The sequence below is a fragment of the Podarcis melisellensis genome (assembly GCF_964234715.1).
Source record: "Podarcis melisellensis genome assembly, chromosome: 9".
In the NCBI taxonomy this organism is placed as follows: Eukaryota; Metazoa; Chordata; class Lepidosauria; order Squamata; family Lacertidae; genus Podarcis; species Podarcis melisellensis.
In genome coordinates, this window is record NC_138541.1 from 30943922 (window position 1) to 30958984 (window position 15063).

At 45.4% G+C, this 15063-nt stretch overlaps 1 protein-coding gene across 4 annotated transcripts in view; it reads left to right on the forward strand.

The window, feature by feature from the left end:
- JADE1 (jade family PHD finger 1) overlaps positions 1-15063 on the forward strand; it is a 158469-nt gene that overhangs the window by 50794 nt on the left and 92612 nt on the right. Inside the window, exon 1 of one of the 4 annotated variants that reach the window (XM_081926015.1) lies at positions 4228-4318. The exons of the other annotated variants lie outside the window; for them this stretch is intronic. The gene's annotated coding sequence lies outside the window, so the exon portion shown is untranslated. Of the gene's footprint in view, positions 1-4227; positions 4319-15063 lie in introns of those variants that run through there. 4 annotated transcript variants of the gene reach the window in all.

Genomic DNA, 15063 nt, shown 5'->3' on the forward strand with positions numbered 1-15063 from the left:
TTCCAAACTAAATCTCCAAGGCTACATACTGAATTCATTGGGACTTACTTCTAAGTAAACATGGTTAGGATTGCACTGTAAATACCCATTCTCCCCTTCCACTTTTTAAACAGCAGAATCATTTAATATTATTATTTTGACAGCATTGTTTCAACCAATCAGTAGTGTACAGTTTCTTCCCCAAATGTGTGGAAACATGGAACTGAGCTGAGTTCTTCAGAGAACTTTTTGAATCTACATTGGCAGTGAGTACACTTCTATAGTAGCTTGGCTTTTGAATTAACATATATGTGGATGCACCCTAAGCTAGCTGATTCTTCTACATCTTAATGTTTTGTTCTGCGACATGCACAGTTCTTTTAATGACAGGATCTTGGCTTTGGTTTTGAGTTTTGTTCTAAAATTAGTATTCTACTTCACTGCTCTCTCAAAATGGTTAGCCCTCCTGTATTTTCTCCTGCACATCATTTGTCGTGCTGTGCTCTCTGGTTTGGCATTCCTTTTCTGTGACCATGTTATACATAGCTGCTGTTTTCTGATATGACCTTCACAGAAAGCTTGCCCTCCTTCTAATTTGAAGAGAATGTATAATAGCTTTGGGTAGTATTTTTAAAAATAGAAATAAATAATTGCTTTATATCCAGAAAATGTAAGTTATGTACAGTAATTCTAAACATTAATATACAATAAAAGATTATTAACATTCAGTCCTGCAATTCACATAAATAAACAGTATGCATTGCTAGGATCAAGCCCCTGGGAAGGCTTGCTGTGTAAAGCCAGATCACCCTTTAGAAAACTGGAAAAAACACCAGATTTATAATATTTAATCACTGCACTGTGTGGGGCAAATGAGGCTTCCAGTCTTCCTCTTAGGCTTTCTCCTCCTCTCTCTCACTGGATGCTGATACAGAAGATATGAGGACCACAGAGGTTGATTGGTAGCCAAAAGAAATGCTTGACTGGTTCAGATCCAGAGGTGGGTTGCCTGGGCACATGCGTTGCTGCTGCTACTGGTGGTGGTTCCTTTGTGTGGAACATGGTGATTGGGTCAACTGTTGTTATTGTCTCTTGAGCTTATCAAAAATTTCCTTGCATGGTCTCAGAGTGTCTATAATTCCATGGATGATCTTGAAGCAGTGTTCCGTGGTTGGGTCAAATTATGCAATTAGATCATTTGCCTTCTTTATTACTTGGAAGAGTTGATAAAATTTCTGCAGGCTCCAGCTTGCTGGCTCATGCTTGCCATCCTCATGCTCACATTCTGAGCTTGATCTGATTACTTCCTCCAGCTCTTCGACAGTCAATACCTGTGGACCCTCATTTAATGATTCCACTTCTTCCTGGATGAGGCCAGCAAAGCCATCACCATCCACCTAGACATTTGCACAATGTCCTCCACCTCAGTGGCAATGCTTGGAAATCCCTTGAAATTGTGCACACATTCCTTACACAAGTTCTGCCAGCATGCATTCACTGTTTCAGCCTTGATTGCATCCACTGCCTGTTAGATGTAGGTGGTGCAATGGGCAGTGTTGAAAGACTTCCATATTGTAAAGCCTTTTGGCTAAGACCAAGTAAAGTGTAGTGTATACCAGCAGCGAAACCATACAGCTCCATCAGCAAATGCTTTATACTGTATGCTGGTGGGAGGCTGCTGCAGTTAGAAGCCTTGCTGTTGCATTCTGCACCAAATGCAGCATCTGGAGCTAATGTGGGAACAACACCTGGTCATTGTTGGAAGCATGCAAAACCTACCTTATGCAGGTAATATAAGTAAGTCCTAACAATGTATTTAGTGTGATTTACACTCTGGGCGAGCATGACATCGCTATGGACAAGCATGACATTACCTTTAATGTAAAGTAGTTTGAATGCCCCCCACTTCAAAAAAAAAAAAAAAAAAAAAGGGGCAGTCAAACTAGTTTGACTTTACATCAGTGGGGAAACTTTTGCCACTACATTCATTTTGGGGACCATCTTTTCCAGGTGTGTGGCAAAAGTGGGTGGATCCAAATGTATTTCGTTCTTAGATATTTTCTTATACAGTGGAACCTCTATTCACGACCACAATCCGTTCCGGAGGCCCGTCCTTATGGCGAAACAGGTTGCTGGGAGAGGCGCTGTTGTGTGCAGGTGCAGGCGGTGATTTCCTGCTTCTGCGCATGCGCAAACAGAGATCGCTACTCCTTCGCATGCGCGAACGGTGGCAAACCCGGAAGTAACCGGCGGGTTTGCCACATGGTCGCAACTTGGAACATCCGCGAGTGGAGGTGGTTGTAAGTACTGTAGAAGACCTACTGTAAGTATTTTTTCTCCTTTGGGAGTAGTTTGAGTTGAGTTTTTATATTTTATATTTTGCTTTTCCATTGTTGCTGCTGGCATCAAGATTTGACTGCCTCCGAGCTTCTGCTGAATTCTTTATGCTGCTATTTCATGGTTAAATCTTGGTGCCAGAATTTTGGCAATCAAAGCAGTGGCAACTTGACACAGCTCACAATTGCTCAGGAGTAAAGATTACCACAAAGTACATTACACTTTTTTCGGAAAAAGAGGCCTCAATTTGATTCTGTCAAGGGTCTGGGCAGTGTCTTCTAGTGCAGTGTTTCCCAACCGGTGTTCCGCGGCACACTACTGTGCCGTCAGACATTGGCTGGTGTGCCGTGGGAGGGAGGCGGGCGAGTCGGGCGGTGAGAGGCGGCGGCGGCGAGGATCCGCGTCGAGCCGGGGGCGGCTCCGCGGTGGTGGTGCCGAGCGGCGGGGCAGCGCGTGCAAAAGGGAGGAGCGCGAGACAGCGGAGGAGGAGGAGGCCGGCATGTCCGGGCAGCAGCAGCAACAACAGCAGCAGCAACTCCCGGCGACGGCTCCTCAAGCCCCGCCGCCGCCCCCTCCTCCGCCCGCTATCGCCGCCACCACCACAACAGCCGCCGCCGCCTCAGTTGCCGCCGTCCCTCAGTCCCTCGCTCTGTTGCCTCCTCCCACCCCCAAAGCTTGGAGGTTCCCCGGCAAGGGGGAGGGAAAAAACTTTCACTTTCGTGCGTCCCTCCCGGCGTGACGCTGCGCGCTGACGTCACGGGGCGGGGCTTTAATGGTGGTGTGCCGTGAGATTTTTTTTCAGTAAACAGGTGTGCCGTTGCCCAAAAAAGTTTGGGAAACACTGTTCTAGTGACAGTAGTTTTGTCATTTGCACAATGCTCTCTTTCCATTATAATTCCAATAAGTTAATGCTTTAAATAAATGGAAGCTACTGAAGTTTTGCACACTGATTTCTACTGAGCTTTTCTTTAACTGGTTGAATATCAGTCCCTTTGTATGCGCCATGCAGCAATGTGCTACATATTGTGTTTTAACTGTACATTGTGTATCAGAATAAATGACACACAAAATGACAAACAACATTTCCTGTAATAATGCTAGCTGGTGACATTCCCAGCATCAGCAACAGGAAGAACAGCACTTCATTGAGAAGGAAGATGAGGATTTATAAGGTTCGTGCTGCCCTTTCAGTTATACTGAGCATCAGGTGCAAAGGGTGCCCCACATGGTATTGTGAAATGAAAAGTTCTCTGTTGTGCTACCAGTAGCATTACCGTCTATCATCCATTGTATTCTGCTGCTTGTGACATTCTGGAACGAGGGAGTTTCAATTTGTGTGACCCCTTAAATTAATGGATATCTGGCCAGGCCAGAGTATTTTAAAATACAACTTAATTTGGCTTGTCACTGCAGCTTGAAAACATGAACCCTCCCCTTGATAGCTCAGCATCCACTCTAAAAGTTAGTTCTGCTTTCGTGGTTATGGCATCAAAGCATTACCATCTCACTTTGTGCTGATAGGGATCAGTTTGCCTGTTAAATTGTCCTGGGAAATAGTTTGTGTTCCCTTTTACACAAATCTATGAGGTTACAGATTGAAAATGGAACATAATGAGTGTAACCTGAAAAGCAATTTCATGGGCCGTAGTACTTGGATGGTAATAAATTCTGGGGCTTCAGTGTGATAGAGACATAGTTTTCTGTGCCTAGCTTTACCATTAGAAAAAAAGAGGCTGAGCTATTCGTGGCAGAACATGTCTTGCCACGTGGCAGCTGTTGGTAGTTATTACTTATAGTAGTGATAGTTTAGCTGCAGCAGGTGATTATCTTCCCAGTGATTATCTTCCCAGTGCTGCCTCAGTATAGGTGCTTCTGAGTTTGGGAAGAGAAGAGGTAAAGGAAGGACAAGAAGACCTGATGTTCTAAGGGAGATTCAAGCCGCAGGCAACATGTCCAAATGGCAGTGGAGAATATTGGTGATGGAGCAGATCATCGGCCTTTGGTGAGCAGAGCTCTCATGAGAACTGTTGGCTAATTTGGATGTGTCTGCAAAGGCACTTTTATAGGGTAGCATCATTCACACATTCTGGACTTAGAATTCTTTAAGTGCATGACTTTTGCATCTGGTTGGTAAATCTTGGGGTTTTAATGAAAATCAAAATTGATCCTGCAAGCCTGAGTTCTATCTCACCCTTGGGGTATATGGCATGAAAGTTTTCAAGATGCAGCTCTTGGGAGGGATTATGTGGCAAAGTGACTCTCTGGCAAGACACTCCTTGAAAAAGGAGTCTAGAATTAGGCCCTTTGTCTCTGAAGTAGACTAATCTCCCGTGTGAATTGCTCAAACAAATCCATATATAAAAACAAAGAACTGAGAAATAAAAAAGGTAATTTATTTCCTCTTATCATGTAAATCTGAAGCACATTCACAGGAATAAATGTTAGTAGCAAAGTATTTAAATTAACGCCAGTAATTACCACTATTTTTTTTCTAATTGTTTATAACCTCTTATTTTCTTCAGAGAGAAATTAAACTCTAGCTGAATATTTGCTTTAGTGAGTACTCTGCAGCCTGGGAAGGAGAACAGAAAACATACTTCTTTGCTCATTATGTCAATTGTTAGGTGATATGCTAATGCATACCCATTCCATCTACTGTTTCAATCAAACAAGAAATATCTCACTTATTAGCAAAACAACACTATGGCTTTTGGCAGAAATTAAGCCTTGTTTTGGTGCATTAACGTTAATATTTGAATATTAGCTAATGCTTCACGTAAAAAGGCTTTGCTGCACAGAGCCTGTGTGAAATCAGGCCATGTTCTTACCAGTAAACTTCAATAGGCTTTTTACACATTACATTCTCAGTAGGATCGCAGCTTTCAGGTTAATAAAATAGGCAAAAGGTTACTATATTTAGACCCCGATCATAAAAAGCTGAAATATGTAAGGGTGGTGTTACCAAGAGTTCTTGTGCTGTGGTTGTTACAGTGCCCTCCTGAGCATGGCAAAAGTGATTAGACCTACAGAAACATCTGGGTGTTGAACTACTACTTTGATCAGCTCCCTGCAAATTCCCATCGGAGCCATTCATTGTGTCCAGTGATCAGGGATGATGGAGCTGCAAGTCCAACATATGGAGGGCCACAGGTTAGCTATTCATGAACTACGCTCATTGCCTCCAGACATTTTGGATCTCGTCTCTCATCATCACTGACCATTGGTCAAGCTGTCGCAAACTGATGGGCATCATAGTCTGAAACATCTGGAGGGAAGACTGGTTTAATGTGTAGCTTGCAACCATAACTCTCGTTTCTCTTAAATTAATTGCAGTCATCGGGATCTGTGTGTGATTGTTATCAGAATTGCAGTGCAATGAGAGGGTTTATCTCTCCTTTCCTGCCACAACTCCCTCAAATCACACACACACACACACACACACACACACACACGGACACAGCTATGAGGTGTGTGTGTGTGGGAGTTGAAAACAGTTATTTTCTCACCGTTTGGTTACTGAGAGTGACTTTGATTAATTGTTGTCTGTTTTTAACTTTTTATGGTTTCTACTGACTCAGGGCCTTCACAGCCATCACCGCCCCAAGCCCAATTCCTTGTAGCATTCAAGGATCTCCTGCTCCATATCTGCCCAAAGCTGAGCAGGAAGCCATGAGAGGCACAAACTGTTTGCCTCCAGGCCAGTCCCTTTAAGAAGCCACAGGGGTAGTTTGGACTAAAGAGTTATATAAACTCACAGACAGCCTCTAGCTTTTGTTGGAGTAAGCTGCCAGCTTGGAACTCTCTAATGTGCTGCAACCCTGGACTGCCTTGCTGAGCCACATGCTTCTGTTTGAGGTCATGACATGACACTTCACCTCTTGTTTGACCCTCAATATGGCATCGTTATTTATCGCTTCCACTCACAGTCCTGTGTGGTTAGGTCGCTGATATTGATATTGTGCCCATTGGGAGCGGAAACTGTGAGATAATGAACACACAAAGCTATCCAGTGAATACATGGAAGAGCTGAGATTAAATCCAGGTCCAGCTCTGTATCTATTGGGTCACCCTGGCTCTCTTCTAATTATCTCCTAATTACATTGCTAATTTGCTTCCTTATCTTTACACCACATTCTTCTTATTAGCTATCTATTCTTTATGACCACAAATGATTCATATCCACAGCTAAATTCCTTCTCAGTTGTCCTAAGGAACATAAATAATCTACTGCTACACCTCTCCTTAGAAAATGGGTTAGAATGAAGTTGGACTAATGGATAAAATCATGTCTCTCGTGAAGCCATAACAAAGTTCTAATTTACTTCAACGGGGTCAGCATGTTATTGGCTACATTCTGCAGAGAATACACTCAGTTTGTTACTGAGAGAACACAATAAAAGTATTTTGAATAAGACAGCCCAGTACTTTTGCTCTGGAATGTTTCAACTCATAAAAGGCCTGATTTCAAGATAATAAATATCTAGTCAGTACCTAGAAGAGGCAAGCCTTGCTCACAGGTTGAACTATGGACTGGTTCATACATTGCTTTAATAGCAAGGAGTAAGTATCAACAGCTGTTAGTGATGAGAGCTAAAAAGAACCTTAGTGTTATGAGGTGCAATGGATGCAGAACTGGTGGTGGCCCTCACTGCCATGTCCTGCTAGGGAACTTTTATTCAGAGCTATCTGCCTGGCCATTTTGGTAGAAACTATGCTGGCATGGCTAGACCATCATGTGTTCTAGAAAGGCAGTTCATAGAGCCAAAACTCTGAAGGTGGACAAAAATAAGGCTCTTTCCTGCATAAGAGTATGATGTCTGCTCCATCTCATAAAATGCACAGCTGGTTTGTGTGTGCTTGCTTGCTTACTTACTTACTTACTTAATAAACTGATAGGTGCACCCTTTGTCAAAATGATTCCTGGACAGGTTACACATAAAAATATATGAATCATCTTTAGTAAGGCCCTTCCTTTAAGTAAAACTCTGGAACCAGCAAGTTGGTTAAACAGGCTATAGAGATGGAAAAGCTATCAACTGCATCTGAAGATCGTATAGCTTATAATAAATCTATTGCCCTATTTTTGTGAGGGAATATTTACAAACATTTTGTATGATAATATATTCTATATGTACTTATTCTGATACTTAACTTGGCTTTGTGGTGTATGTGTTAGTATGAGTGTATGTATGCATAAGGCTTGGTTGGTTAAAGAACAGAAAACCATACATTCATAAACAATAACATCAATAAATGCATAGTATAAAACATCCGCTAAGGTTACCAAAAATCTAGATATGCGGCAGGTGATAAATAACAGCTGCCACAGTGTCTCAGCCTCCGCTAAAAGCCTGGATGAAGAGTTGCTGCCCAGTTAGCAAGCTGATGATTAAGTATCCAAGGAAAGTGGCCTGCTTCCCTGCGAACTCCTACATATGAATGGGCTGACTTTCGTTGTACATGTGTTTTATATATGCACACATGTGGCATTTATATGTTCAAATGCTTTATCTGTCATGTCTATTTTGGCTTGTTTATTCTTAATTATTACAGTGGTACCTTGGGTTAAGAACTTAATTTGTTCTGGAGGTCTGTTCTTAACCTGAAACTGTTCTTAACCTGGGGTACCACTTTAGCTAATGGGGCCTCCCACTGCTGCTGCACTGCTGCCGCTAGATTTCTGTTCTCATCCTGAAGTAAAGTTCTTAACCCAAGGTACTATTTCTGGGTTAGCGGAGTCTGTAACCTGAAGCTTCTGTAACCCAAGGTACTACTGTATATTGCATGTGCTCAAATCTCCCTTGTTCCTGGTTTCTTGCAATTACAGTAACATCTGAACAAATTAGTAGTACAATTTAAGGGCCTAGTAGGAATTCGTGGATCTTACCATACAATTAAAAAGTGAACTTGCTCTAAGAAAATTAACAAGAGAGCATTGGGTTCTACACATCCCTACATTAAAAATGGTATTTATTAATGAGTGAGATATATTATTTTAGAAATGTTCTGTTTACACCATTGATTATCCTGGGAATCAACAAATTGACTAATTTCAGCCTCTGATTTCTTTACATTTTCATAGCGTGAATCAGAAGGTGAAGACAGTCAATCGTCCATGGCAAGATCACATCTCTGTCATCTGGGAATAACAAATCATGTAAACCATAGTGGGTTTTTAGTTTTGCTATGCAGGAGTGAGTAAAGTGCAAGAGTTATATGCAAACACAAGTGACCTGTGAGTGACCCAGAATATTAACCCTGCAACAACTTGAAATCACTTGTCTGTGTAGGTAGAAGTTGTTGTCCCACCACAACACAAACCTTTGCAGCCTCTGTTGCAGGTTCAACAGATTTTATTTAAGATAGTGGAGGGAAATAGCCTTAAAGAAAGAAGTCACAACAGATGTACAGTGGTGCCCCGCAAGACGAATGCCTCGCAAGACGAAAAACCCGCAAGACGAAAGGGTTTTTCGGGTTTTGCGACGCTTCGCTAGACGATTTTCCCTATGGGCTTGCATCGCAAGACGAAAGCCCATAGGGAAATCTCGGGGACCTTTTTTTAAATGCTGGCGGTGGGGAGCAAAGCCTTTTTCCCCCCTCCGGACTTCAGAAGAGGTCCAGGAAGGCCGGCGGGGGCGAAAGGCTTTGCTCCCCACCGCCAGCATTTTAAAAGCGGTCCGGGATAGCAGGGAAGCGCTTCCCGCTATCCCGGACGGCTTTTGAAGGCAGGCAGGGGGGGGCAAAGACTTTTGCCCCCCCGCCCGCCTTGGGAAGAGGTCCTGGACCTCTTCCCAAGGCGGGCGGGGGGCAAAAGTCTTTGCCCCCCCTGCCTGCCTAACCGGGGGCTTTTAAATCGCCCCGGGACTGTCCGGGGCGATTTAAAAGCCCCCGGACGGCTTTTGAAGCCTCCCCCCGCCGCCCGACATCGGGGCATCGTCCCGATGCCGGGCGGCGGGGCAGGAACGCCTCCCCCCGCCGCCTGGCATCGGAACCATGTCCCGATGCCGGGTGACGGGGCGAGAAAGCCTCCCCCCGCCGCCCGGCTTCGGGGCATCGTCCCGATGCAGGGCGGCCGGGCAGGAACGCCTCCCCCCGCCGCCCGGCTTCGGGGCATCGTCCCGATGCCGGGCGACGGGGCGAGAAAGCCTCCCCCCGCCGCCTGGCATCGGAACCATGTCCCGATGCCGGGCGACGGGGCGGGAAAGCCTCCCCCCGCCGCCTGGCATCGGAACCATGTCCCGATGCCGGGCGACGGGGCGGGAAAGCCTCCCCCCGCCGCCTGGCATCGGAACCATGTCCCGATGCCGGGCGACGGGGCGGGAAAGCCTCCCCCCGCCGCCTGGCATCGGAACCATGTCCCGAAGCCGGGCGGCCGGGCGGGAAAGCCTCCCCCCGCCGCCCGGCTTAGGGGCATCGTCCCGATGCCGGGCGGTGGGGCAGGAACGCCTCCCCCAGCCGCCCGGCATCGGAACGATGTCCCGAAGCCGGGCGGCCGGGCGGGAAAGCCTCCCCCCGCCGCCCGGCATCGGGGCATCGTCCCGATGCCGGGCGGTGGGGCAGGAACGCCTCCCCCAGCCGCCCGGCATCGGAACGATGTCCCGAAGCCGGGCGGCCGGGCGGGAAAGCCTCCCCCCGCCGCCCGGCTTCGGGGCATCGTCCCGATGCCGGGCGGTGGGGCAGGAACGCCTCCCCCAGCCGCCCGGCTTCGGGGCATCGTCCCGATGCCGGGCGGTGGGGCAGGAACGCCTCCCCCAGCCGCCCGGCTTCGGGGCATCGTCCCGATGCCGGGCGGTGGGGCAGGAACGTCTCCCCCAGCCGCCCGGCTTCGGGGCATCGTCCCGATGCCGGGCGGTGGGGCAGGAACGCCTCCCCCAGCCGCCCGGCTTCGGGGCATCGTTCCGATGCCGGGCGGTGGGGCAGGAACGCCTCCCCCAGCCGCCCGGCTTCGGGGCATCGTTCCGATGCCGGGCGGTGGGGCAGGAACGCCTCCCCCCACCGCCCGGCATCGGAACGATGTCCCGAAGCCGGGCGGCCGGGCGAGAAAGCCTTTGTCCCCCCTGCCTGCCTTCCCAGGGGCTTTTAAATCGCCCCGGACAGCGGAGAAGTCCTCCGCTGTCCCGGGCGATTTTAAAATGCCGCCCGCCAGAAGAGGTCGGGGGAAGGCGTTTTCCATAGGAACGCATTAATTGATTTTCAATGCATTCCTATGGAAAACCGTGCATCGCAAGACGAAAAACTCGCAAGACGAAGAGACTTGCGGAACGAATTAATTTCGTCTTGCGAGGCACCACTGTATAGAGACTGGGGGTTTTGTGACTTTATTTTATTTTTCAAGCTTGTCAAAAGTGGCCATCCTCTAGTGTGTAAATAAGCCTTTAGGTCAAATACAAACTCTACAACAAGTACTATTTGCCATACACCAATGATAAGATCAGAAGGGACGCGGGTGGCGCTGTGGGTAAAACCTCAGTGCCTAGGAGTTGCCGATTGTCAGGCCGGCGGTTCGAATCCCCGTGACAGGTTGCGCTCCCGTTGCTTGGTCCCAGCGCCTGCCACCCTAGCAGTTCAAAAGCACCCCGGGTGCAAGTAGATAAATAGGGACCGCTTACTAGCGGGAAGGTAAACTCCGTTTCCGTGTGCTGCGCTGGCTCGCCAGATGCAGCTTGTCACGCTGGCCACGTGACCCAGAAGTGTCTTCGGACAGCGCTGGCCCCCGGCCTCTTAAGCAAGATGGGTGTGCAACCCTAGAGTCGGACACGACTGGCCCGTACGGGCAGGGGTACCTTTACCTTTACCTTTAATGATAAGATCACAGGACTGCCTCCATAGGTATATGGCTGCTGTTGAAAAATGCCATGTACCTGGTTTTGGACTCTGATGACCTAGATAATGGGGAAGACTAGGGTAGGAACCATGTCTGCAGATAGCCTTTCCAGAGGCTCTCATGGGAGAGTTGCCCCAGGAACCACCTGATGTAGCCTTTCCCTGCATCTGATTCCAAGGATGACTGCTGCTTAAAATTCTGCATAATGTAAAAGGGCACCGGCTTTTATGAACTGACAGCTGGAGCAACAGGCCATCTCCTCAGCCCTGCTTGGGCTAAAATAGGGCACGTGCAAAAGATTCTCTTATAGAGTTGGAGACAGTCCCTTGGTTGCTGGTCTGTTAAAAACCCCAGTTGGCTGCAATATCCTATAGTCTATTTTGGTGTGTACAGATGTACGTATGGACTTTGTGTTTTTACTACTGACATTTTGAGGTTGTCTTCTCAGATGATGTGGGCAGTCGCTTTGGACAGAGAGGCTTGGGAGCACTAGTGTGTGTGCAGATGTGAGGATTAGGTTTCAGTTCTTTTAGCATTGCAAATCTGGTATACAACCTTCCTAAATCCTATTGAAGCCGATGGCATTTAAGCAGCCTTGAGGTGTGCCTGATTGCAGCCTAAACGTTTCAGAAAGAAACTGCAGAAGCCAAGTAGGGTTGATGAGAAAATAGGATTGCTATAGATGTCACTCAGCATTCCAGTGAAGAAAACAACATTTTCTGTAGAATAAACCCATTAAGAGGCTTATGTTTTGTTTGCAGAAGTTCACTTTGGATGCTTTCAAAATCTCTGCTTCATGGGGACATATGTAATATAAATCATTTGGCTTGCTCTTCTGTTTCTTAAGACATTATATTTATAAATTCTTTCATCTAGAGTTGTTATTTATCCTGTTTCCTGTCAGATAAACAATCATTTATTTTTCAGATTTCAGTTATAATATTACATATGTATACTTACATAGTTTTTTTGTTCCAGTGAGAATTTTCATGGGGAAACAGGTAAATAATGTGATATGGGACACATCCTACTGTCATGGAGAAACAATGACTGATAAAAAAGAAAACTCAGTGCAAGGTGTGTGAGAGACCTCATAGTGGATCATTTTTATCCTTTCTAGCTATCAAAAAAGTGTCAAAACTGAAAATGTTTTTGCAGTGGAGAATAAAAAAGCACTTGGTGATGCTGAACCATCAAGTTCTGCTTGTTTTGCACTAATATTGACACAAAAGATGATATAGTAAGAAGGAAGGACTTTCCCCATTATATTCAGAAATGTTCATCATAATCCACAGGAGGCTGGAGTGTAGGTTGTCCCCAGTTTGAATGCTAGGTTGTGTACAAAGCATGTCTAAAAATAATATATTTCCCAGTGTTGGAATAGGGTAAGTGAAGTGAGTGGCAATTGCTCTATCGTACATGACAGATTACAAGCAAGTTATCCCACACTGCTTTGTATGCAGGGCTTTTCACGTAGGCTTCGTTTGGGCTGGCTACAAAAAGAAAAAGAAAATAGAAATGCAGCCCATTTAGCAAAGTGTACATGACTGTTTTGTTTATGTGTGCTCTGGAGAGCTTGTATGTATTAATGACAGACAAATGTACATGGTCCCTTTGCTGGCAGTCAAAGAAAACTCTCCCCAATGAAGCAAGCAGCTGAAGTAAAGGGCTGTAGCTGACACCCACTTGAGAGTTACTGATGTGACAGTTCTGTGGCTGCTAATGACAGGATTACTGTGGCTGTGTTGTTATCCAGAAGGGTTTTCCCCCCCAGACAGAATGTACGAAATACAGGGTGAAGCAGAGAGCTGCTGGTTCAGACTGTTGGCTTTCCTTCTGAAATTGCTTGGCGTTGCTTGCAAAGGAGCCCTTTTGTGTACTCTGAAGTTTGTCAATGTCACTCTGGTTGCAGGCGGCTCCTTCTTCCCTGGATAAAGAACAGTGCTTGGTGTGAAAACTTTAGACTTGCATCACCTGGAGTGTTTTGTTTGGACAGATCTTCACACTGCCGGCAGCTGGCAATTAGCATTTTAACCATCTAAACAGAGAGCACAAATACTCAGGCTGGAATATTCTTTGGATACAAAAAAGGAGAGGCTCCCCTAAGCTTTCTCATGCCCCTCGAAGGCAAGATAAATTTGATTCCAGATTCCGATGGCTTTTGTAGTGTCCTTGTTTTCTAGCAGGTTTCCTATTCCTTTAATGGCAGCTTGAGAAAATCAAACTTCCATCAGGTGAAGTTTGTCCCAGTGTACTGATATAGTGATAAGATTTATTTTTTTTATCTGATGAATTAGTCTTAGAATGAACAGAAAATAAGAAGAGCCCAGATGGGTCAAGCTAGCATTTAGTTCAGCATCCTGTTGCAGTGGCTAATAAGATGCCTATAGAAATCCTGTAAGCAGGACTTGAGTGCAACAGCACTCAAGGTGTGTGGAGGGGGGTATTTTGTTTGTTTGTTACTATCTTATTTTTGTTTTTATATTGTAAACTGCCCTGTGATCTTTGGGTGGATGGAAGTATACAAATTTAATAAATAAAAATAATACCCACTTGTGATTTCCAACAGCTGATATGCATAGGCATAGTGAGGTATAACAGAACATCATAGCTAGTAGCCTCTGATAGCCTTATCCCCATAAATCTGTCTAACCCTTAAAAAATACATCCAGGTTGGTTGTCATCTTCTTGGAGCAAATTCCCTAATTTAGCTATGCTCTGTGTAGAGAAGTAATTCCCTTTATCCTGAATCTTCAAACTTTCTGTTTCATGAGATGAGTTTTAGAATTATGAGAATGGGAAAAATAATGAAGAAGAAGAAGGGTAGTAACTATTGGTGGGTTTTCTCCCTCTCCAAAATCTGAAATCTTCCTTGTGAGAGCAATAGCTAGTACAAACATTTTCCTTCTCTTGAAACAGAGTTGTTTACATAATACTGTGATATTACTTCTTCAACTCTATATCCAAAGAATTACCCACAATATCCTATAAGTTTTGTACAGTTATAAGGAGATGTTAACAAATATCCCTGTGAAAGTACAGAAAAATGAATATTACGGTATACCCAAGGTCCCAGAGGCTTCTGTTTTAACCCCTCAGATGTTCCTCTCTGAATTGTTCATTGGTGGTGGTGTCACATAAAAGCCCCATGTGGATTTACCGCCGACCATAAGACGCACCTAGTTTTTAGAGGAGGAAAACAAGGGGGGAAAAATTCTGAATCAAATGTTGTACTAAACTATTTAATAAACAACCGGTATATCAGAATCATATTTCAACCATGTAAAGTGAACAGTCATCATTCATACACTGCCAAATTAATGATTTCCTCTGAATGGGAACAATATATGGCAGGGAGGTAAAACACGTGTAAAACAGCAGACTGGCAAGTGTGAGCGTTAATGTAATTCAGCAATGTTGGTTTTCGTCCAAAATAACACAGACAATCATCCACCATATTCACAGCAAAGCCGCTTCTACTCCTGTTTCTGTGGAGACCTGTTTATGCCTATAGGCAGATCATAGAATCATAGAACTGTAGAGTTGGAAGGGACTCTGGGTGGGCTTGAACCACCAGCCTTCTGATTAACAACAAGACGCACTAATCCACTGCACCACCTAAGGACTAATGAAAGCAAGGAGGAGCAAAGGCCATGCTAGGGTATGGCACATAGCAGTTGAGACAATTTATTGAGTCCACATAAACACCATACTTAACTGAAGAGGCATGGTGATATCATTATTGCCAGAACTAGTAGGCTCCATTTCTCCTCTGTTGTTACTACAGTATTGCCTTTCAGATTCAGAATGACTTCTGATTCCAATACGGGCATGCAGGCTTTTCAACATGTGAAATGTTGCAACAGCAATCATTGCAGATTCCAAAGTGAGAGCTGTGCAGAGCATGTAAGTGGCTCTGCTTG